The sequence below is a fragment of the Marmota flaviventris genome, chromosome 8 (assembly GCF_047511675.1).
Source record: "Marmota flaviventris isolate mMarFla1 chromosome 8, mMarFla1.hap1, whole genome shotgun sequence".
Lineage (NCBI taxonomy): Eukaryota > Metazoa > Chordata > Mammalia > Rodentia > Sciuridae > Marmota > Marmota flaviventris.
In genome coordinates, this window is record NC_092505.1 from 44,214,090 (window position 1) to 44,239,689 (window position 25,600).

Here is a 25,600-nt window from a genome sequence, read left to right on the forward strand (position 1 = left end):
GTCTCCCTGAGTGTGGAGGGCTGAGCCTGGCTGGAGACAAGGCTTCCCACACAGGTGCCTGGCATGCAATTAGTGGTTCACCCTTCACTTTTTATGTGAATAATGAAATATGGCATTAAAACTATACTTTTGTACCTAGTAAACATGGACTGGCACTCATTACATTTTTAATGTGGTTGTCAACTTCTAGATATCAAACTAGAGTAAACATTCAAGTTGGATCTCAAATCAGTGTCTTGGGCTATTGTTCAATATGCAGCTGGATTTGCAGAATAAGGGTTAAAGAAATATAAGGCCTCTACGTTATTTGTAATACACTAAAAATTAACAACACGAGGAATGAAGAAACAAAAATGTGAAAAAATATGGGGAAAAAACCCAAAATATATGAAAGAAAAATGTTAAGAAATAAATACAGTGCTACCTGCAAGGTCAAAGGCCTATATTGCTCTTTTAGTACAGAGACAGAGCCTGCAAGCTTTGTGCCCCTCGAAGTCTTCCACTCACACAAGAACAAAAAGCCCCAAAGTGCATTCAATGCATTGTTAGTATCCAGCATCGATGTTACACAAATATCTCATATAACCTAAGCCATAAGAAGGATTCACACTTAAATTCATGGTTTTTATTCTTGTCCAGTCTTGGGATAGACTTTGAATAGATCTCATCCCCGCTTTCATTTCACAGATGAGAACACCCAAGCTCAGTGAAGGCAGATCCTCCCACTGTTGGCTGATTCTTGCTGACTTGGGAAGAGTCCTGAGGAAGGGTCCCCAGCCAGGAGGCAGCAGGATCAGGCTGAGACTCAGACTCTGGACCCACACAGACCCACCCTCCTCAACATGGATTCCTCATCCCAGGAGTTTCCCCTGCTGCCAGAGGCCCATGGCATCCCCACAGCTTCTCTGTCAGATGCTAAAGCTAGGGACCAAGCGAGAGGGGCCCGACCCTGTGAGGCTTACCAGCGATGAAATCCTGTGTCCCTGCCTGCTGCCTGCTCTGACCTTGCTGGGACTGTTGCCCAAGCTCTTTCCATTCTTCCTGCACTGGCTTTCTCGGACAGTCCCTGACACATCCTCAAGGGAACCTCTCAAGAGTTCCTTTCTTATGGCATATTCAAAGGGGAAAAGGGACCCAGAGATGAGGGAAGAGTAGCTAGGGAGGTGGACTTCCTATTACCCTTTAAATCTTCCTTTTCAGGAATGTTATCCTTCATTCATTTATTGGATGACACTGAGGCCCAGAGAAGTGGGGTGTCCTCCCTAAGGACATCCAGAGTGGCTGGAGGGCCCTACTTGTAGGACGTTGGTATCCTGTGGTTTTGTGATCCAGAGCTCTCTTTTTGATTACTTGAGTTGTTTTTGTTTGTAATTAACAGATTAAGGAGTATGTTACATGTCAGTGTCACATTTTTGTGCATTGTGTGTTGTTAGAAACCAAAACCCCATCCTTACTCCTTCCAGGTGACCATTTTTGCAAACATTTTAATTTTATACCAAATAGCATTTTGTTTTTTAGTCAAAACTCAAAATCTATATTGTTGTCCTTTACTGTGCTAGTCCAAAAGGAAATGAAAACCTGAGGGAATATAAAAATACAGATTTATGTATACATTTTAAACTTTTTAACTATGTAAATAATATGCATTATATTATAAAAATTTAAAAAGAAGAAAATTGAAATAACACATTGTGCAAAGATAATTGTGTACACAACAGTGTTAATATCTTTGGTAGATTTTTTTCCCTATGGAAAAATATATACATCATCCACACTGCTTTTGTAACCCACCATGATGGATTGTGAACATAGATAATACCATGTTGATATGCCAATGGGTGCATGTAAATAGCTTAGTGAGCACCAGGCACACTAAGAACGAGATGCAATTATGAGCAAAATGTAGCCTGGTCCCCAAGGAACTTACCGGTCAAACTGGAAAGAGCACAGGCTTCCCCAGCTTTGGTTTAGGGACCTTCCTGCTGGTTTGTCCTTGTTTTGAGGTATAGCTTGGCTCCCTAGGCTTATTTTTTATAGTCCAACAAGTTTAAACCACAGTTTCCTTCAACTTGTCTTCAGGTCACAGTGTTCTCCTCATTTGCTTTTAATCTACCATCAAGAGTCTTAGTCATAGTGCTTTTCGTAGTCAGTGAGTCCCACATGGCCTGACAGAGCCCAGTCCTCAGAGGCCATGAAGCAAGCTCTCCAACAGCAGGTGCTACCAATGGTGCTACAAGTAGAAGTGGGTCCTGGCTTGGAGATGGACGTCATCCTTGGGTTGCAGTGTCCCTGAAGCAAGAAGGAGACTCTCCCAGTATATTGAGAGCTTTATGCTACTAAACGCTTGCCATGGCTTAACCCATGCAGACTACTGAGGGGCAGATTGGGCTCTACATAAAGAGAAGCTGAGCCAGGCACAGTGACACACATCTCTAATCCCAGCAACTGGGAAGACTAAAGCAGGGGGACTGCAAGTTTCAGGCCAATCTCAGCAACTTGGTGAGGTCCCACGCCACTTAGCAAGACTCTGTCTCAAAATAAAAAGAGCTAGGAATGTGATGCAGTGGTAAAGTGCCCCTGGGTTTAATCCCTAGGACCAAAATATAAAAATGGGGGGTGGAGAGGGAGAGAGAGAGAGGGGGGAGCTGAGACTCAGAGAAATGAGGTCATGTGACCAGGGGCAGCCAAGCTGAGACAGAGCAGAGCCAGGGGGAAGCCACACACACCTGGTGACCCCAACCCAGCAGTCTTTCTACTTTTCCTCAGATCCATTGAAACATGGCTGACTTGGCCAAAGATACCTGCTCTCCACACACATACACCTGAAACACACATAGGAGTGCACTTATCTAAAAACAGGCAATCCCAACACACCTCCCAGGTGTCCTGTAAGTGCTCCCATCCTGGAGGATCTGCCTCGTCTGTGGTCCTTGCACTATTGCAGGAGCCTGATTCATTCTTAAATAGTGTTTGGTGTCCAGACCACCCACAGCACGAGACCATCTCCAGACAAGCCAGGAATCCTTCCCTGGGATTTTACAGCTCTGCATCACATATAACCAGGGGCATGCTCTCTCCATAGGCAGGTTCAAGAGGCTCAGTGTGCTGAGTTCCAGGCAGCAGATACCCAGTGAGCACCTGTAAACGGTTAAGATACTGGGTTGGGCCATGATGAAATCACTGAGCTGAGATATAACCCTTATGTTCTAGAAAACACTCCATAAGCCTTAGGATAATAGTATAACACTATGCACATATTGTGCCTTATTTCACCCAACTCTGACCACATTCATATAATCACATTTACCAGACGAAGGTGCTGAGTTTCAGAGAAGCTCACCGACAGGGCCTAGATTAGACAGTGAATAGCACAGCTTAGACCTAAACTCTAGTTCTTCTGACTCTAAAATGAATGTCCCCATCTTTTCAAACATCAACCTCAATATGCTACTGTTTTAGTCAGCTGTTTCCTGTTGTGACTAAAGGATCTGACCAGAGCAACTATAAGGAGGAGAAGTGTATTTAGGGTCTCATGGTTTTAGAGGTCTGAGTCCATAGAAAGCCCTCCATTTCTCAGGGCTCGAGGTGAGGCTAAACATCATGGCAGAGTGTGTGGCAGAGGGAAGCAGCTAATATCATGGTAATCAAGAAGCAGAGAGAGATTCCACTGTCTATATACAAAATATATACATCAAAGCCATGCCCTAATTCCCACCTTCTCCAGCCACACCCTACCACTTCAGTTACCATTCAGTTGAATCCCATCAGTGTATTAAATCACTGATTAGGTTAAGACTCTTAAAACCCCATCATTTCTCCTCTGAACCTTCTTGCGTTTTCTCACACGTGAGCTTTTGGGTACACCTCACATCCAAACCATAACATTGATGCTACCTTGTCATATTCCCATTATGACCCCAGAGAGGAGTAATGGGCTCTAAGAGGTAAAGAGAGCCAAGGTCACCAGGGGCCTTCTGGCTCCAAAGCCTGGTACTCTCCTTCCTCACTTCACCCCTGCTGTGGGAAAGCTCCTCAGAGATTGTGAAGAGATGAAGAATAACAAAGTTCAAAGCAGATTGTGCATGACAAAGAGGGCTTCAGATAAATGCTCTGGGTATCTCTGTTGAGAAACATCCTGGGGGAGCCCCCAGCCTGGCCCAGCATGTGGGTGTGATGAGTGTTTTGAGGTCATGTCAGTCTCCTCTTAGGTGTTATTGTCTATGCTATATGCTCTGGTTGAGGCCAGGATGCCACTTTCTGGTGACCAGGCATAACCTAATATCCTATATTAGAATGTCCAGCTTTTTTTTTTTTTTTTTTTTTTTTTACAATGTGGTTTCTTTCAGGAAGAATCTGTAGATAGCAAGTTGTGGAGGAAGCTGGTAAAGGAGGCCAGAGTGAACATCACCCTGATGTTGTCTGATGCTTGTTCTTGAAAGCTTGTAGAGCATTTATACCAATCCTAGCCTGCTCCTTTTGCCACATACAGAGCAGAGCCTAACATTACAGTTCTTTCTTTAGAGGCACTGATGGAAAAATGAAAGATGGAGATCAGCTAGGGAACTACTGCAGAAACCCAGTGAGATACAGTGGTGTCTTTAAAGTGGCACTTGGGCTGGGTGTGGTGGCAAATGCTTACAACCCTAGCAGTTCAGGAGGTTGAGACAGGAGGATATTGAGTTCAAAGCCAGCCTCAGCAATGGAGAGGCACTAAGCAACTCAGTGAGACCCTGTCTCTAAACAAAATACAAAACAGGGCTGGGGATGTGACTCAGTGGTCAAGTGCTCCTGAGTTCAATCCCTGGTACCACCACCCCCCCCCCAAAAAAAAAAAAAGAAAAAGTGGCACTTGGGGTCAGGAAGTAGACACAAACTGAAGAAGTGCTTCAGAGGAAGAATGACTATCTTAGGGATTATATGGTGATGAGAAGGAAAGTGAAGGAGAGGCGCTTAGGCTGAGTCCTGGGTTATTTACCAAGGAATGGAGGTGGGTGAGCATGCCATGCAGAGATAAGGGTCACAAAAGAGAAAGTTCAGGGAGACTAGGAGACTAGGAGGAGCTTAATTTCTCATAGGCTAAAGGAGTGTATTTGGAGGACATTCTCATGAACGTACAGAGAAGGCAAGACTCTCAGTTGGTCCTCCAACTCTACCCTAAGAACTTGTAGATGTTGGTGCCATCACCTTTGGCCCTACAGGCTGAATCAGGAAAGACTTGGAAGTGGGGAGTGGGGAGCAGTGGGCTGTACTCGTGGAACTCACGGAGAACAAAAGAAGATTTTAAGCAGGCGCAAGTAGGCTTCCCTGACAGCCCATTATTTTCATGGATTGTTAGGTAGACAGTGTCACATTCAAAGTGTCACAGTGGAATGACTTGGGAATCTTGAGTTAATAGGCCTGAATTTGGGGCGGTAAATTATTAACTAGAAATATGGGGAAAGAAGATCCCTCATTTTTTCCTCTGTCTCTAGAAAATGGCTCTTGAGAAAATGCTGTGTAAATTACCAACAGGCTATTCATGAGTAAACGACCAGTTTAATATGTCATACCAATAAGCAACTAATTTTGTAACTGAAATTAAATACTTACCAATTTGAGAAGCTAAAGCTTGAAGGAGGAAGTGCTAACAGATTGGAAAAACCCAGTGAATTTTTATTCAGACCAAATTATAGGAAGCCTTCAGAGCTCCAGCTTCCTGTAGAGGTATCTTTAGGGAAAGGGAGAAGCAAGAGTGGAATTGGGGGATACCCCGCCAACTCACCCAACCCCAGCTCCCAGAAGCCATGAGCTTCACTCTCCTGTGGCTGCTGCTGCTACAGGGAAGCTGGTGGACCACACATCCTGGATCCCACAGAGGGCTTAGTTTATCATCTACCTAGGTACTAGCTGCTTAGTATCCCTCAGTAAACAAGTTCTTTAGCATTAACTCTTGGGGACACCAAAGTGTGCAGCAAATATCAAAGAGTAGTTGATTAAGTTCCTTGGACTTTCCAAGCTATACATTACAATGGGGATATAATACTGAAGCAACAGGCAAGGGCTGTGCCCTCATGAAGCTTTCATTCCACCACGTCTCACAGCTGGAAGAGATTTCAGAGACTGTCTAGGTGCAGATGATGGAAGAAGAAACATGGAATGGCAAATAGAGCCCAGAATTGGGAGTGATGACTCAGAGTCTGTCGTTTCCAACCTACACTATCTTAGATAAGTTTATGTCACTGCAAAATGGGAACGATAAAAATAAGAACCACCTTCCTCAAAGTAAACTCTGCAGGAAGAAAGGGGGTGTGCACCATGATTGGCAAGCACTGAAAAAATGCAATTTATTCTCAGTGAGTTATTTAATTTAATTTGATTTGATTTATTGAGACAGAATCTCACTCTGAGTTCCAGTCTGACCTTGAACTTCTTAGGTTCAATCACCCCTCCTGACTCAGCCTCCTGAGAAGCTGGGACTACAGATGTGCATCACCATGCTGGGCAAGATATTTTATTTTTTTTTTAAAAAAGGAAAGATAAGGAAGAAGTATTTATGTGTGTATCTTGAAGAAATACCAAATGCCTATCAAATTCTTTCCTGATTTGTCTATCTCCTTTTGTCTTTATGCACACTGGTATCTGGTTGCCTGACAATAAATCAGATGGTAATATTAATTAGAGTGATAGAGGCCAACTTTGCTTTCAATTAGGAGGGGATGTATTTCATGCTGGTGCATATATTAGTTAAAAAAAACTCACAAAAAATAAAAACAGATGCATTGGAGGTCATGGCTCTCATTCTTATTTATATTAACAGAGTATCTGAGTAGTTTCCCTACGGTGTGTGCGCTTCCTAAGGCCTCTGTAATACCGTCTCCACTTGAGCAGAGAATTCTGCTGTGCAGAACCTAGAATGATCAAAAGGGGAAGGTGTGTGGGGATAATTAGAGGCTACAGAATAAACAATAATATTTATGTTCACTCAAAATCTGAAGCCAGATGGTAGTAAAATCCTTGTGTAGTCAGAAGGAGTCATTGTTTCATTCAAAAGAAAAAACACTTAGGCACATATTTATAATAATTGTCTTCCATGTATATGAAAAATGAAATGCATGTCTTTGCAATGAATAAGTATATATTAGTGAGACTATCATAAATGAAACATGGTTTTCAGTAATTTTGGAGCTCTATTGCTAACGTGAATTTTTCAACATAATGCTGACATCTCTGGTCTTAGAAATGAGAAGATAAAATTCATAGGCATGTTATAGAAAGAAAACGTCAAGTGGCATTTACAGAGTGCCTTCTGTACCTGACACTATGTGATGCACATCTCATTAGCTCATTAATACCCACCTCTATGCCTTCTTCCATTTAGATCTTTGGACATATGACCCTCAATACCCAGTGTATTTTTCACAATCCCTTCTGCTCCCCTAACAACACTTACTCCTTCCCAGTCCACTCTTCACCTGGATGTCTCATTCCCTTCAGAATTCTACCTGGGCCCAAGTTTGCCCAGGTTTTCCTTTTCCTGTTTCCCAAGAAGCCAGCATTTCCCTATCATGTGTTGTCACAGAGGTCTGTCTTCCTCATTGAAGGTCCTGGGAAGTGATCATCTCACTTTTTTCACTATTATAAACCCAGTGCACAGGCCATTCCTAGCATATTGAATGTCCCTCACAATGTTCGTTGAATGAACAAATGAATTAGTTATTCTGTAGGCTAAGTATTATTAGTCCCAATTTTCAGATAAGAGTATGAGGCTGATCAGAATTAGTAAGTGCACATACTGCTAGTAGATGTTAGATTCTATAGGTCTCCGAGTTGAGACAAATAACCTGATTATTCTCTCGGTTACTATCAACCAGAGTGGGGAGTGTCCTGGAGTCCTGAAATGGATCTTTTTTTTTTCTCCTTTACTGGTATATAGTCAGAGAGTGTTACTGAAAAAAACAAATGACTAAAAAAATCTATGGTACAGAGCGCAGCAATTAACATGGAGCTCAGGAGCAGCCAAAGCTTCTGCTGGGGACAGATCAGTGAGGTAGATGCAACTCATTCTGGGCTTTCTGAACATCATCTGCGTGGTCTCACCCAGGATGCAAGCTCGAGGGAGTTTGGAGACTAGCACCAGATATATCCTGGCCCTTTGGCTGCTGAAAGACTCTTCTAAGGTATTGAGGTAACACACAAATAGGAGAAACAGTCCATAAACCAAAGGAGACAAGTAACTGGAACAGGCCCCCAGTCTGGTACAAAAGGATCACCTCCACCTTTCTCTACCCCTGACCTTGGAAAGCCACTAGCTTCCCTCCTAAAGTTTAAGTTTTCACACACGCAATGTTAGGCAAATGGAGAAGAATCAGGGCAGTGAGCCAGCCAGATCTGATACTCAGGTTTGTTTTGGTCTTGCCTGAATGGCGTCCCATCAAAAGTTGCCCGTTGAAGTCCTAAACCCCTATAGATCAGAAAACGACCTTAACTAGAGGTGGAGTCTATAAAGAGCTACTCAAGTTAAAATGAGATCATTAAGGTGGGTTGTAATTCAATATAACCCATGTCCTTATCAAAGGGGGAATTTGGACACAGTAACCGATGTGCCTACAGGGAAAATACCACACAAACCTGGAGATGGGAGATGAAAATCCACATGATTTGAGGAAACGAGACCTGAGGCACATTCTCGCATCACAGCCCCCAGAAGGAGCCAAGCATGCCAGCACCTAGATTTTGGACTTATAGCACCCAGCCCCATGAGATGACAACTTCTGTTGTTTGAATTACTCAGTCTGTGTTACTTTATGACAGCCCTGCCAAACCAGGACCCCAGAGCCTCTTCTCACGTTCCTCACCATTCTCTAGTTTCTTCTGTTCAGCTGCTTGGCCCATTTGCCTTGTCAGATGGTGTTTAGGGCATTAAAGTCTATCATTCCTGATGAGACCATCCCAAAGGGATTTTTGAGTGATTTCTCATACTATTCCCTGAATGTGTTTTTTTTTTTTCCCCCCCCCTTTGGTCCTGAGGATTGAACCTAAGGTCTCATGCACCCCAGGCAAGCACTCTACCACTGAGCTACATCCCCAGCTCCCTATTCCCTGAAAGTCTTTAAAAATCTAAGAAGCAAAGATCCAATTCCACAGGAAGTTCTATTTCAGATCCTGGTGGACTAGAATGAGTCCTCCCAATCCAGTGCTATATCCGTAAATGTTTAATCCTCAGCTCTCCTCCAGGAGATGGAGAGGAAAACCCTGTTATGTAGTATTTGTCAATTTCCCTTCATGACAGATTTCAAAGCTACTGATATGCCTGAATTCTGCAAGCCACCTGCACTGAGCATTAGAAAACCAGGGTCCTCTGACATTCAGGTTTGTTTTTGTCTTGCCTATATGCCATGCATAGAATGGTGTCCCATCAAAAGTTGCACGTTAAAATTCTAAACCCCTGTAGATCAGAAAATGACCTTTACTAGAGGCTGAGTCTACAAAGAGCTACTCAGGTTAAAATGAGATCATTAAGGTGGGTTGTAATTCAATATGACCCGTATCCTTATCAAAGGGGGAATTTGGACAACCTCTGCTTTTGATTCGCCGAGGGAGTTGTGATAAGACTCTAGGTCCTGAGGTGCGTCATTTGCGAAATGAAAATGTTCGAACAGGTTCGAGGATTGTGGGTTGGTGGCTTGGCCTCCAAACCACTGAGGATGGTAGAAGAACAAGTAAACTATCAATTTTGTCACCAAAGGTACTTAAAATATTGGAGATCTAGATCAGGTTTATTTCAGGAGGTGGAGAGAAGGTTCCATTGCTTATTAAAGAGGCATGACTTCTGAGGTCCCCTCTGCTGAAATGTGTTGGGTTCTTCCATGACTCCAGACTAGATTGTCAGCCCCACTCAGAGACTTTAATTTTTTTTTTGAGAGAGAGAGAGAGAGAGAGAGAGAGAGAGAGAGAGAGAGTTTTAATATTTATTTTTTAGTTTTCAGCGGACATAACATCTTTGTTTGTATGTGGTGCAGAGGATCGAACACGGGCCGCATGCATGCCAGGCGAGCGGCTACCGCTTGAGCCACATCCCCAGCTCCCCAATCAGAGAATTTAAAAGGTGGCACTGAAGGGGGCAAGGAGGAGAGCCAGCTGGGTGACCAGTTATCACAATGGAGGAGCACAGACCAGAACCACTGCCTGGGACCCAGTGACACTGCACATTTCCTGAGCATGTTTCTTCCAGAAGAGTCTTCCCACAATTTATATGAAGGAAGGAATATTTTTACCTACCCTTGGCCAGCATCCAGGTCTGGGGTGGCAGGTGGCAGCTGTTTAACAGCCGATGGTGACACTGCACAACAATTAGGGCAGGAAGTGTTGAAGGCTGCGTTGTACGGATACTGCTGAGGTGGAATTGAGGTCAAAGGACCGCAGCTCCCCTAACTGCATCCAGCCCCTGCCCCAGCTAGAGCCTCCTCCACAGACTGCGGGATGTGGGAGCACAGGGGCTGGCTTTCTAAAGTAGAGAATCTTGCATAAAACTGGAGCCTGGCCCAGGTCCTTGTGGTCCAGGGCAGAGCTTCATTCCCATCCCCTCCCTTCCCTCTTCCCTTCCCCTTCCCTTCCCCATCCCCTTCCCTTCTCTTCCCATCCCTCCTGTTCCTTTTACTTTTTTGGTACTGGGGATCTAACCCAGGATGTTATACCACTGAGCTACATCCCCAGTCCTTTTTATTTTTATTTCAAGACAAGATTTTGCTAAGTTTCCCAGGCTTACTTTGAACTTGCAATCCTCCTGCTTCAGCCTCCCAAGTAGCTGGGATTATAAGTGTGTGCCCCTGTGCTTGGCTAAGGCACTACTTTAGAGAGTGCCAGGGCAGAGAATACTGTCTTTCCTATTCATGGCGACCCTGTGTCTGGTGGTAATGTAGAGGGTAGGTTGAAGAAGAATTCAGGATCCAGGAGATCAGGTAGCACATAATAGTATCTCAGTGACAGATCATATACCTATCAATCAGGACAACTGACGAAGGTGGAGTTTGTTCACAGCAGGGTCAGCCACTTGCTCTTTCTTGTGCAGATGTTTCTTCAAACTTTCCTTTTGTTGACAATTCTGCCCTTCCATTGTCCCCAAGCTTGTCTGTTTTCCTAATTGAGGGTAAAATAGCCTTTCCTTGCCATATTTCTACTTGGGCACAGAATAGGATCGAGTCAATATCACCATATTTCTACTTGGGCACAGAATAGGATCGAGTCAATATCACCCCAGAAACCTTGGGCCATGGAAGTGGAATCATAGCTTCCAAGTAGGTTTAATATCTCTGTAGAGAAACAAGATGCTCAAGAGAATTTGGATCTAAAAAGGCAGAGTTAACATGGTGTTTCTCTTATTCTTACCACAGCTGGGCAGAGAGATTTGAGGAGATGATGATGAGATTCAAGTGCATGCAAAGAGTTTTAGGCCTGGAAATGGCCTTGGGGATAGACTTTAGGTCAAAGAAATTGTGGTGGTTTTACACACACACACACACACACACATATATATAATATCTCCAGAATCCAATCACCTTTTTACTACCTTCAGCTGTCCTTCTGATCCAAACTGCTAGCATCTCTCCCTGCAACATTTCCATTGCCCCTACCTGCTTCCCCTGCTTTACCCTACGTCCCTTAGACCCAGTGTAGCCATAGAAGTAAACCTCTTACAATGTGCATTGGATGGTGCCACTCCTTTGCTCTAATCCCTTCCCTGGTACCCCATTCACTTGGAAGTCCTCAAAATAGACTCCAAAGCCTTAGAGGACTGGCTCTATATTGCCTCTCTGATCTTACTTCCCACCACTCTCCCTTGCCCCAGAACCTCCTAATTGTGCTGGGGCAGCCACGCTGGCCTCCTGTTCTTCAACAAGCTCCTGACCTTTGCTCCAACCCGAACTCGCACATGTGCTTCCCATAGATATCTGCTGTGTAACTGCCTTTCCTCCCTCAGGTCCCCTGGAGATCTCACCTTCACCCTGAGTCTTGCCTGGACCATGCTATTTCTAATCAGCTTGTGCGTCCCTCTCCCACTCCCCCTCTGCTCTCCTTAAGCTGCTTTCCTTTTCTTCCCCACAGGACTAAACACCTCTTAGCACAACAGATATTTTTTATATTTATCATGCAGATGAATATCTGTCTCTGTCTGCTAGGATGAAGCTCTACAAGGGCAGAGATCATCCTCTCTTGCCTGAAGTATGCCTGCCTCATGGTGAAGCTGTCTGAATGGAAGAGAATGTAATTAAAGAGAATGTAACTTTAAAAAAAAAATCATGAAGTAGTTTTAAACTCACAGGATGCTTGTAAAAACCCCACGAAGACTCCAAATACACCCTTACAACATTTTGCCACCATTTTTCCTTCGAGAATGTTTAATGATGTTAATGTTAACATCAGTAAGCATAAGAGTAATGAAATCTATGGAATCTCTTAGGTTGCAAAGATTTTCTTTTTTTTCCTGGTCACTCCCTGCATTTCTAAGATAGGGAGGGCAAAGGTCAATAAGCCCACGAAAAGATGAGGAAAGTGAGGTTCATCAGGATTAGTGCCATCCTGCCCAAGATCACACAGGTAGAAGGAGCAAATGCAGGGCTGGGGTAGAGGTCAGGTAGAGCTGAGGTTCAATAACCAATAGTTGGGTTGCCTCTGTGCAGTGCTACAGTTTGACAGCACAGCTCCTGGGTTAAGTGTGGCTCTCTGATACCATGAAGATGGCAGCTGCCTCATGTAGCTGGGATGCCCCCGGAACAGCTGCAACCCACACCACAAAGAGCGTGAGTCAGCCTCATTCCTGCCCTCTCCGCAGCACGTGTTCCCTTCACTCAGTCCCTCTGTGCCCGATACCCACAGTGCCAGCGAGGGAGGTGATACTGCCAGTGGGGCTGACCGCAAGGTCCTCAGGCGCCCTCCAGCCTGGTGACTGAGATGCCATCTGGCACCCACCACAGCTGCAGGGCCTCCAGTCTGGCCCCAGAAGGCAGGAGCACAGGAGCATCGTGTCAGCAGAGGAAGGACCTGCCACCACTGGGGAGGCACCGTCAGCTCCTACAGGAGCCAGTTACTGATAGTCTCCAGGCCTCGGCTTCCTCAACTGTAAAATGGGGAGAACAAATGGTTCTGACCTGGTCATGCATGAGTCCTTGATCCTGAGTTTTTTTTAGCCCATGATTCCTATGGATTTGAGGAAGTTTGGGGCTCTGATCCTAAACAGGAAAACTGCCAGTCTTGAGGACCCATCAGCAGGGACAAAGACAGTCAAGAAGGAGGATGGTGGTGGGGAGATCTGATGTAGAAGCTATTGTGAGGACCAAATGAGGTCAGGTGCATGGTCAGTGGTCAAATAGTGTTCACAGTAAGAGTGGAGAGAAGATCGTCTGTCTTGAGTCTCCTCCCAGGTTTGCCACCCAGAACTAACCCAGGCCCTTGCTTCTCTCGAAATTCTGCAGTAGACTCCACTGTGGCCTCCTGGCCACCAATGCCCCTTTTCCGTCCAATGTGCCCACTGTTGTCAGAGGAATTTTCCTAAAACACAGCTGTGCCTTGTGTCATTTTTCTGTTTGAAATCCTCCACTGGCTCCCCAGCAGCTCCCAAGTTAGGTTCCAACAATTCACCCTGACACTCAAGCCTCTCAACAAACAGCCCCAACCTCTCTGTTCCACTCCACGCCTATCCAGTGCTCCAGTAAACCCATCTCCACTGCCTCCCAACAAGTGCTAACTGTCCATCCTTGGCTGAGAACAGTTAAATGGAATAAGAGGTCAGAATCATGTTCTGGGGTCAGGAAACGTGAGTTGGAGTAGCTGTGCGGCCTTGAGCAAGTTGAATTCTCTGTAAAGAAGGTTTTGATAATGGCACGGCCCGCAGGGATGCTTGTGAGGAGAAAAGAAGGATGCAAAGCACCGGTGTCTTCAATAGTGCTTCTCAGGATTGAATCACCCATTCCACATGCTGACAGCCCCATCATACCCCTGCTCTGTGGACATCTTGTTGCCCCTCTCAGGAGACTCCCCTTTCTTGTCCTCACACACCTGAGGGCCTCCTGCCCAGATGTGAAGTCCCAGAAGGTTGAGAGAAGCCTGTTTCTCACAGGTCTCTGTGTCTTTCTTAGGATCTAGGACAGCACCCAGCACCTAGAAGACCTCATCTGGGAAGTGTTGGATCAAAGAATAAAGGAGTGAGATTGGGGAAGACACAATAAGAAATGAAGGCCTTAGAGGAGTCAAGTTTGGGGGAAGCATCCTAAAACCTACAGGTAAGATGTCACTTTTCAAAATGGCAGACACACAGGCTGGCCACCCATGGGCTCTGAGTAAGGAATACTCTCTTTATCACAGAATGAGGTCATCAGAGAGCCCAGGCTGCAGCAGCTTTCTCTGCCCAGGGCCCTGTTGCACTGGAGCAGGCAGGGCATTATAAGCAAGCTGTGGACAAAATGGGGGTGGGTGGGAGGGGTGGCCTGGCTTGAATCCTTGTAATGACAGCAAGCTCACTATTCCAGGGGGGAGAGCTGTCAAAAAATGGTCTCCTGTTGCAATTCACCTTGGTTTGCTAAGGCATCTTAAAAAAGTCCGCTGTTCTGGCCTCCGAAAGGGAAAGTTGAGACTAGTCCAGTGATTCTTTAGTTGATCTCCAGAAGAGCAACATTGGAGGACCATGACGGCTCCTTAGGACATACTGACTCAGCCACTTTGGGGACAGTTCTGCCATCTGTGTTGTATCTGGCCCTCCAGGAAATTTTGAGGCGTGTTCAAGTTTGAGAACCAAAGGACTTCATCCCTGGGGCTTTCAAAGTTGTCTCCATTTTTGTTTGTAATCTCAGTGGGCTTGATTTTTCTTTTCTTTTCTTTTTCTTTTTTCCAGTGAATTCTTAGGCAGATGCCCAGTGTACAAAGTGGAATCCAGCAGAGCTCCTCTGTTGGCAGAGGGACAGGGGCCCACCCACTCTGACTGCCTCCTCGTGCACAGTCTGCTCAGTATGAAGCTCTGGTCTCTAATACCTCAAGGTGGCCATAGAGTTTGGAGTTGGGCCTTGCCTAGGCCCATGCTGCTGGGGCTGATCTCCCCAAGAAAGCATCTTGTATTGGCATCACGCTAGAGACCCCAGCAGACACCGCTGTGTATCTATTCAGGGGCCTGAGGCAGCATGGGGCCCAGAGTTCTCAGAAAGGGTGATCCTGAAGCCCAGGGAGCCCTGGCAAGGAGGGTGGCTGAGGCCCTAGGGTGCAGACAGCGTGGGCCTCCTTACTCCAGACAAGTTGGCCTGCGCCACATTTGAGGGTGCGAGGCGGGAGCGGCCCTGTGTTTTGGGAAGGCGGCAGTCACACTTCATTTTCACGCTGGCTGCTTTTGGAGACAATATGGCACCACTCAGATTTTTATATCCTCCCTTTCATGAAGCTCAGCAGATCGTGTGAAGCAGTCAAGAGGCCTGCGGAAATATTCATCTGGACCCACACACTCGCTCTGTCTGCCTCTCCCGCCCTGTCTGTGTGGACCGGTGAGTCACTTGACTGCCTTTCTCATTTCATTTTGTAGAGAAGAAGAGGAGAATGAGGGGAAGCCGACCGGGAGGGGATGGGGATGTTGGGGAAACCCGTGGTTAGAAAACCTCACAGCAGAGGCCACACTGTTGGAGAAGCAGAAGTTAGAATGATTTGGAGACTGTTATATGTGACAGATGATGGCTAAGGGATTCTTCAAGGGCACAGAACAAGAGAGAGGGCAGATATTCCTTCCCTGGCCTGAGGTGGCAGAGACCATATCAATAGCAGAGGGTGGAGTGGAGACAAGAGAGTTAAGGACTGTGGCCCTCAAGTCAATGTGAAAGTGCCCATCTTCCTAATTCCACACAGCCAGGCAGAAGGAAATCTCCAAGGTCTGGGGCACCCCACCCAAGTCAGTTATGTAATGGTGTCATTCTCCAAAGGAGAGGAAGTACCATGCTGTAGGCAGGCACTGGTGTTTCTCCTGTGGGTCCAGGTACTGTGAAACAGGACCAGGTCTCTTCACATCTGCAAGTAGGAAATAATAATCTTGACCCTTTTCTCTTGCCTGGGAACATTGAAAAAGTGCCAAAGGCAGGGTTGATCATATTAGAAATTCTCTTTTGTCTAATCTTGCCAGTTACAAGTGCTTTTATCCATGATCTCATCTGATCCCCCAATCAATCCTGGCCACAAATTGTTATCCTTTTGAGGAAATTGAGTTTGGAAGAGTTCAGACTTTCCCAAGGTCAAATAGCAGCTCAGTGTGGCCCAGGTTTCTTGATTCTCAGTTCATTGTTTACTCCTGAATCCCTCCACCCATCCACCCACCTTTTCATCTGTGAAGTGCAAAGTCCTTCCAAGAAAAAGATCAGTCCCAGGGTGTCATCATGATTCCTTATCACTCCACATCTTTGCAACTTCAACAAACAATATATTTTTTCCCACTCCTGGAACCCAGTGCTTTTTCTCCATAAAGACTGACTGTTGTTTCCTCTGGACAATCTGGCAAAATATTTGGCTGTGACTTTTGCTCTATTTATCCCTGAGCCCAGACAGAATTCCTTAAGATTCCACGTGGCTTATTCCATTTGCTAGATCTCAGTTGGAGTCAGTGGGAAGCATTGCTTTCCTGTGGATTCCGGAGAGCTTGACTCTATGACCTTTCAGACTGTTCAAACACTGGGACTGCATGACTTTACAACCTAGAAGAAGAAAACTCCTAAGGCATTTCAGGGGCAGGGGGCTTCCCAGGGCAAAGGGATTGTGGCACGTGGTTGGAATTTGCTGAGTTGAGATCTAGTGGAGAACCGTGTGGGCTCAGGTACAGGGAAGCTCTGGAGCCAGGGACCTCTTCCCACCTGCTTGTATGGTGGCAGTCCCTCACCTGTCTCTAAATTCCCTTTCCACCACACTTCTGAAATAGGGGTGGTAACAGCTGTCTGTAAAATGCTTTGTGACCAGGCAGCAAGCATTGTACTGTGGCCAAATATTATGGAACAGATGAGCTTTGCCTAAACTCATCCCCTAAGGCACTCATGTGTGGAATATTTGGAGAAACACAAAATGCCTTTGCTAGAAGAGGTTTTAGCAGTTATTGTGCCAAACCATCTACTGTCTTAATATATGCCCTCTATGCCACTGTCAGGGCGAGGCGGCCTGGCTTGAATCCTTCTAATGACATCAAGCTCACTGTTCCAGAAGGTGGCTCTTTCCTTTGTTGCACATCTCTGTCAGGAAGGGCTGCCCTACAATGAATGGGAAACTAGTTGCTTTTAAGTTTCACTGCTCTTTGCTATTCTTATCCTTTAAGGGATTCCTCAGAGTAAATCCACTTTCCATCCACATTTCTATCAGTAGATTGAAGGTGGCCTCGCTGACCTTTCTTTTCAGGGAGCCTATGGTTACTTTTTGACCTAGTGTGGATGCCTTGTCCAGTGAAGGTGAGAAAAAAGTAATCTGACTTTGTCTCTTCCAGTCCTTCTTAGAACTGGGAATGAGGCCTTGTACATCCCCATATCCCTGTTTCTAGTGGGTACACACCAGCCTGTCTGTTTCACTATCCGGCTTATCGTTACAGTGCTGGTTATTGTACCTCCGCAAAAGAACACAATCAAATGTTAACCAGAAAAAAAAAAAAAATTTAAAAGGAAGAAAAGAGTATATCTGAACAGAGGACGGAATGCTTCTATGATGGTTTCAGCACTGAGGCGGAAAAGAAAGATGCTTGCTCTGTCGTGCACACCTGTGGCCCTTGGAAGAGATATTTATCACAGATGGACTGGGCTTCTGTTTAGTCCTCTAGGGATTACGAGCCCGCCAGTCTCTCCCCCGCCGTAAGCAATGCTCAAGGCTGCAGATTTAAACAGAACAGCATTTCAAAAACACCAAAAGATTTTCTGCTATGCCCGTGGTAAATTTTTGATAGCTCAAATATCCAATATTCTGGGATTCATTTTATGTTTGAGCAACAGAGGGAGGGGAAAGATCAAGGGATTTGAGTCTAAAACCTATGTTTGGATATGGACTCTCATTTCTTGGCTTTGTGATTATTGACCAATTCACTTCATCTCTGTAAGTCTCAGATCCTGAATCAGTAACATAGAGGAAGAAAAAAAATCCTAAATTGTGGAGTGTGTGTGTATGTGTTATTTTCAATATCAAATGAGCCAAAGTTTCTTCTGCTGACTACATTAATTATTGTCAACATCAGAATGGTCTGCCCCGAAATACTCAAGTTATCCAAGGTATCAAGTGCTAATTTGTAATGAAGCAGGGAAATAACTTTTGGTACATTCAGTACCTGAGGATGTTAGATTACATAAATATAAGTCTGAGTCTCTATCAGCTAGTCATTACAGATTAAAGAGGGAGACAAGTCTTAAGTGCTTTTATAAATATTGGAAGGTGAAACTCTCACCTGCCATTTTGGTTTGAAATCTTTATAATCTATTACAGATATACACCTACTTGCCTTTGTAATAAGCACCTCAGGTCACCAGGAAAATATCTAAAGAAAACTATACCCAACCTAGATCTTTATTTTTCCCCATCCATCAGTTCTTCCATCCATCCATTCATTCATTTATTCACCACATTTACTGTTTCTACTATATGCTGTAAGGAATCTAATATGTTTTTGTTTTGTTTTGTTTTTGTTGTTGTTGTTTTGTCTAAAAGATTTCCCACTGTATAGTTGAAGATATGAGACATGTGCCCAAAGAATAACAATACATGGCAGAGCGAAGTAAATACTACCTGATACTAACATACAAGTAGATGTGGAAACTCAAGGAAAGAGTAACTAATTCCATCTCCCTACTAGTAAGGAGAATAAGAGAGTATTAGTGAGGTTTTACCTATTCAAATAAGTAAAATTAAATTAAAGCACACACACAGGGATAGAGTGTGAGATTTCATACTCCAGCTGGGTTTGGTTTCTGGCTCCCCATCTCCTAGCTGTGTGGCTCCAGACATTGCTCTCACTGACAGTTTTCTCAGAATCCTCCCTATCTCGTAGGATTGTCAAGAGATAATGAGATGATACATGCCCAGGGTGTAGTAAGCAACCAGTGTACATTGGTTGGGATTGCTATTATTCCACACAGGAGGTGATAACACAAGTGAAGCCTCAATGGATGACTATAAAACTGAGAAAGGCTGCAATGAAGAGCCAGGGTGTTCCGAGCAGAAGAGCAATCTGAGCAAAGTCCCAGGGGAAGAAAGTGTTCAGAGAAAGATGACTAGCCCTGTGTGTTTATACAGTAGCATGTGTGGGTGATCACAGGAATGGGGTGGGGCTGGAGTCTGTTGAAGGTATGGTTAAAGAAGTAGGTCACTGGTCTTAGAAGGCTAAGGATTCTGATCTTGGTAGATCAGGGTTTCCAAAGAACAATGCATGTTCCTGGATGGCTATGCAAGTCATACTGAATTTTCAATGATACTTACATCCATTTTAAAAAAGAAAAAATTGAAAATTACCATTATTTCTTATAGCACTGATTATGGGACCCTCTTTGGATCCTTGTGTCCAATGGTTTCTTATAACATCTCCAAGTAAGGCTATTATGAGGAAAGGGGTGAGGTGCTGTGCTCTGGAGGGCCCGGGGGTGTACACACTGCCATTCTCATCTATCTGGTTCATGGATTTGTAGATTCCTTATCTAGATGGAACCAAATGAACCCTCACAAAATAGATGAGTGTTGTAAAAAGATTTCTGCAACAAACCTGTGGATGGAAAATAATACAATAAACACAGAGAATAACAAACACATGGTAGAGCCTGCCTCCTCTAAACTGACTTTCTTTGAGATGCATTTTGGGGGTTAGAACCAATCTCATGACATAATCTATATAGCAAACAGTGGGCCAAAAATATAAATAAGTAAATAAAAAATATCAGGAGAAATGCTTGGAAATATAGGTTTTCATGTGCTATTATTAATGATGACTCCTGCCTACAGTACTGATTATACCTTGAGGTGGTAGAGGGCGTAGCGTCATTCAGATTAGCATCCATTTCAAAGTACTCTTTATCTCATCTTAATCTCTTCTTTTATAATTTTCTAGTTTGACTTACATTTGACAATGTGCACAACGTTAGTGGTGTGGTTTTACACATGTGCTTACACACATACTATCAGTCTATTGGGTTGTTCTTCCCAGTGGAGTTCCACAGAGACGAGTGCAGAGACTGCTGAATGAGGCCATGGGAAATGCAAGGTTATGCTCAGAGGCGCTGTTGGGGTGACAAACTTCATATATTTTCTAGAAAAACAAAAGACAATGCACAAACAATTCGGGAAGCTGGAGTCTGGAAGAGATTGTTTAAAGCTTGGCTCTTCCATCACCAGGTTCTCTCTTCCACACCAAGGTCAACTTCCAACTTCCTCAAGCCACCTGCAAGAATTTCTGCATGGACATATTTACTGCCTGTATGTTGAGAAAACCTTCCACCGCTGTTTTCCTCTCCTCCAGGTCTCTCGCTGTATGAGAAGCCAATTCTAAGAACAGCCTCTGGCTTTGACTCGTGATTTGAGGCCATTAGGTTTGTCTTGTGATGTGGGAATTCCAGGCTTACCTGTTTGAAGGAGGTAAAATTCCAGGATGGTCACAGGTATGGGCTCTGGAGTTAGCCTGTTTGACTCAGCTCTCAAATCCCAGCAAATTGTTAGCTGTGAATGACTGACTTTCTGCCTAAGTTTCCTGCTCTGTAAAGTAGGGATAATCAGCATAGCTGTGTGGCAGTGTAAAAAAGGTAGAGTATAATTCCTGGCATAGAGTAAATTCCCAAGGAATGTGAGTTCATCTCATTACAATGGAATGAATGGGGCATGAGCTCAGAGCCTGGGGCAGAACCAGGAAGGTGGCTTCCAGAATGCAGATCCTTTAATCCCTTTAAAGCAATATGCAAACAGAAGTGTCTACCTCTGTGGAAGCCACCAAGCTCAGAGGTGTCAGTTAAGGGACAAAGGTCATCACCTCTGAGTTACCCTCTCTCCTTGGTTCATCTGGCACCTCTGTCATCTCTGGCTATCGCCACAGTTTCTTGTGAGAAATGATAGAATCCATGTCCTGTGAAGTTACACATAGGTGAACCCTGGCCATGTGGCTAACCTGCCATGCCCTCTAAAATTCCTTAGGGATAGTGTATGCTACACATTTTAATTTCCTGAAAGAGAAAATAAACTAATAATCAAATTCAGGAAGACTTAGGACTATGAAAGAAAGCAGATGTGGTGGGTGGTAGGTTGCATCCTTCTCATTTATAGCCATCCCCCTTTGTGGTATGAGCCTGGAGCATGGAGGCAGGTAATTGTGGCTAGGATCAAACCATCATGCCAATAATCACTCTTCTATGCCAGGCTGGAGGGTTTTCAGTAATGCTTTCATATACAACAAGAATAATTGTAACTCTTGTACCTCCTTCTCTTTTGGGCTACCAAAAATTGCAGAATTATTATGATCCCCACTTTACCTGTGATAAAACCGAGGTCCAGAGACTTGGAAGAACCTGATCACAGTCACACAGCTGGAATTAGGTCTTCAGAGTGAAGGTGGAGAGGCCCTTTCCCCTCCACAGCTGCACCCTCACATTTTGTTTGTGTGATCATCATACAATACTCCAACTCCTTCGAGGTCCAGAAAGAAGATTTCTTTTTTGTCCCACCTTTCATCTTTTCAGGACAAATCTGAGTACGGCATTAACAGTGTTCTGGGAGTTCCTCTGTGATGGCACACATTTCCCTGTATTGTGACCATCTCCTGCATGTCTCTCCCACGGGGGTGTGATCTCCTGAAGGCCTGGGATCTATCCACCCATCTGTGGGTGCGAGGCACCCAGCTCAGAGCCTGGGGAGTGGTAGGTGCTTATCAACCGAATGGTGAACCTGTTCATGCTACAAACTCAATGTCCTTTGAATGTCTTTGTCTCTCCGATTCCTATCTGTCCTTCTATTCCCAGCTCCAGGCCTATGATGATAACCTTCTCTTCTGAGCTTCCGTGTAATCATAAACTCTCAGCTATATTCCTAGAGCATATATTTCTTATCTTTCAGCCTACAGAGTTCTTGAGAGGAGAGATTGCATCTGAGTTCCCAATGGGTTCCTCATGGGTCCCAGGTCCCTGCCAGTTCCAGGCAGAGTGGGTGCATGGTTAAGTGCCTGTGCCACACTCACATGGTTGCCTGAATTATGGTAAGAGCCAGTGGGATAGGTTGGTGGCAGAGCCCAAGATGCTTTGGCAGAGACCCAGTTAGTAAGAGAAAGAAGGAGCTGATAGCCAGGAGCCCAGCCCTTGCCTGGCCCATCAGTCACCTCTTTCCTACCCACTGAGGCTGTGTCTCACGGAGGCTCTGCAGATGGGGAATTCCTTGATGCCAGAGACAGGATCCCTGAAGTGATCAAGCTGCAGGGCAAAAAGTTATCCCTGTAGCTTATGTGTGTAAAGAACTACAAACCAGAGGATCATTGCCAGGAAGGAGAAAAGACAAGGGTACCATGAACCAGCTGGATGTGAATAGGACACACTGGGAACCTGGAACACCAAGCTAGTTAATTAGCAAGTTAGTGAGCCACTAAGTTAGTCTGCTTTAAACAAGGGAAGAAGACTGTGATTTAAAATAAATTAATCAGAAGAGGTAACAACCAACCATTTCATCAACTTTTCAGCTCTTTTGACCTAATAATTCTATTGTTGGAGGTTTATTCTAAGGAAATAATTAAATACTAGGGAAAAGGGTAACAGAAAAGAGGTATTATTGATAACAGAAGTGAATTAGAGGCAACTTAAATATCCCATAATTATTTTTGAATGCTGATCTAAATTATATCCACTAAAGTAATATTTTGAAGTCATTGAAATATGTGTTATATTGAGACCACATTAGTAATATGCATTGTGTGATGCTTTATGGGAAAGATCGGGATGCAAACTCTTATTTGTGCTGCATGTCCAACACTGAAAAAAATATGCCTTTTGGGAAGACAGGAAAGAATGAAAATAGATGATTTGTAAAGATAGTAAGCTTGTGGGTGGCTTTTTATTTCCATAATCATGGTATTATGTTTTTGTATAATTTTTTTAAAACTTATGTTAATCAGAAACTTAAAAGAATAACACCTTAACAAAAGATGCATCGCACCCGGCAGTCCTTTCAAAGAAGCTGAACATTAGACAGGCTCCTTTTCTATACTCATTTTCCCACACAAGTCCAGTGTAGATTTCTCTCACTGCTAGTGAATTTGAAATTAGGTATGTGAAAAGTCAGGAACACTTTTGACCAGATAGCTACAGATACGGATAGAGATATAGATACTCATCTAAACTTAGGTATAATTTCCCTTGAAAGATAAACTTCTAATACCTCAAATGTCTGATGTAAAATTGTGCCCACAAAGGAAGAGTGGGGAAGATAATAAATATATGGATTGAAATGCCCTTGCAAATACACAAGAGCTTACAAATCAAAGAGTCCATGTTTAAGAGACCCATGTAGATCAAAGTTCTGGTCTTGCTTTCAAATGTTTCCCAGAGATCCAGACACCACCTGTCTCACCCAAGTCCCTGGGTCACTTGCTTCTATCAGTTAGTCCTGTTAAACAGTTCAGCATCTGGAAATCCCAGACATCTTTCAGCTCACATGAGATAAGCAGTCTGTGTTCTCTGGAAATACCAAAGTCAACAATGAGACACAAAAACACCCAAATACTATTACATCTTAAAAACGTCAATGTCTTCACCAGGGGTCCTGTTTCTCTAGCTCTCAGAAATTCAAGGTCTTCCCTGGAAGGCCCAACATCAGTTTATCTCCTGTATCCACCTGCTTGAGAGAATAGCAACTGGAATTGTTAATGAAGTTATTATAGAAATACTCATAATTTAAAAATGAACCATGAATTTTACATATCACTTTCAAACATTATTATGGGATACATATGATAAAGTATCACTATCCCCCAATATATATATCTATATATCTATATCTATATCTATATCTATATATATCTTATTACTTACATTTCTACCATTTTCACAGACTCTTAAAGTTCTAGTGGCCAGTGTTAACTTCTTCCATCTTAAAAAAAAATGCTGCAGTAATTAAAAAAAAAAAAAGACTGGAAATGGTAGTGTGTTGCTCAACTTATTCAATTTTTTTCTTTAACAGACACCACATCCTTATCTATAGTAGCTTAAAAATAAAGTCTACAGATCGAAGATTATTTATACATGAAACTTCTCTCTTATAGTCATTCAAATAATTTGTTTTCTCTCATTTTCATACATTTTATTGGAATATCATTTATATTGTATACTTGGCATAGTCTTCTAATTCAGAAAAATTGTTAATTTTTTTTAAAAAAACCTTCAAAAGTATAAAAAGGCAAACTTGGAACTATTGGTTGTAATATTCTGCTAGTAGTATTAATAGCAAGCAGCTATTCACACTCATTCAGAGGAACACTGTAAATTCAAAATTAATTTTACTTTCTACCAAAAATCACAATTCAGTATTTCTTTGAGGATATTCAAGTTTTGATTTTTCTTCCAGGGTACCTTGTATCTTATCAGTATTAAATCTAATGGCTTTAACAGCTTTCTCCATAATAGGTCCAAGAATGTTTTTCAGGTTAGATGCAATGTATATTATAAAATAAAGAGTCTATTTAAAAAGAGTCTAGCCAGGCTCGGTGGTGCACGCTTGTAATCCCAGATACTCGGAAGGCTGAAGCATGATGATCGCAAATTCAAACCCAGCCTCAGTAATTTAGTGAGACCCTGAGCAACTTAGGGAGATCCTGTCTCTAATAAAACATTTTAGAAGGTCTGGGGATGTGGCTTGGTGTTTAAGCACCCCTTGGTTCAGTCCTTGGTACCAAAAAAATAAAAGAAAAAAAAAGAAAAAAGAGATTCTGTCTTTGGGCAGAACTCCTAAATACTGAACATAATCTTTGAAGTGTCCCAAAAGTAGGCGATTTTAGTTAGCACAGTTGAGGCTCATCTTCCAGTAAGACATGGAATTTATGAACCATATATATAACAAAGAGTGCTTCTGGATTTTAGACCAAATTCCAATCTATATACCTTTTTCCTTATCATTTGTTTTAGTGTCAATTATAGGCTTGCTTTTGGCAATCTCTGAAGTAAATGAACAAAGCCCCAAAATACTCTTTTAGTTTTTCATGTAAATTGAAACCTGTACTTTTTGGTTTTTTTTAAAGACGTGTAAAACCAATAAAATTAATTTTAACATTCCTGTTTTCTTCTTTGGTATACTTCATTGATATGCACAATGGTTGTTAGTTGTTCAATGTGACTTTTGCCCCTGAGGAATCTAGTTAAATTGGATAATAAAAATGAATTTTGTTATTTCTTGTTTGTCTTACATATTTGGGCCTTTCAATGACGCATTCCACAGAAATTCTAGTAGATACAAATATTTTCCATTTTTAAATTTCCTGAGAAGATTAATCCATTAGTGCTACAAAAAGCATTACTGTGTTTGGTTAAACAATATTACATTTTTAAAAATTTCATACTAACATTCAAGCATTAAGCATTTGCTTTGTCTTTGATATATACAGATGACCCCCAACTTATAATGGTTTGACTTA

The 25,600-nt window shown here is 43.3% G+C and overlaps 1 long non-coding RNA gene across 8 annotated transcripts in view; it reads left to right on the forward strand.

The window, feature by feature from the left end:
- LOC139706707 (uncharacterized) overlaps positions 1-25,600 on the forward strand; it is a 204,775-nt gene that overhangs the window by 67,065 nt on the left and 112,110 nt on the right. For 3 of the 8 annotated variants that reach the window (XR_011708327.1, XR_011708328.1, XR_011708326.1), the window contains exons 2-4: positions 14,112-14,255; positions 14,864-14,976; positions 15,401-15,500. This is a non-coding gene — a long non-coding RNA (uncharacterized lncRNA). The other 5 variants (XR_011708330.1, XR_011708323.1, XR_011708324.1 and 2 more) reach the window with 4 other exon arrangements.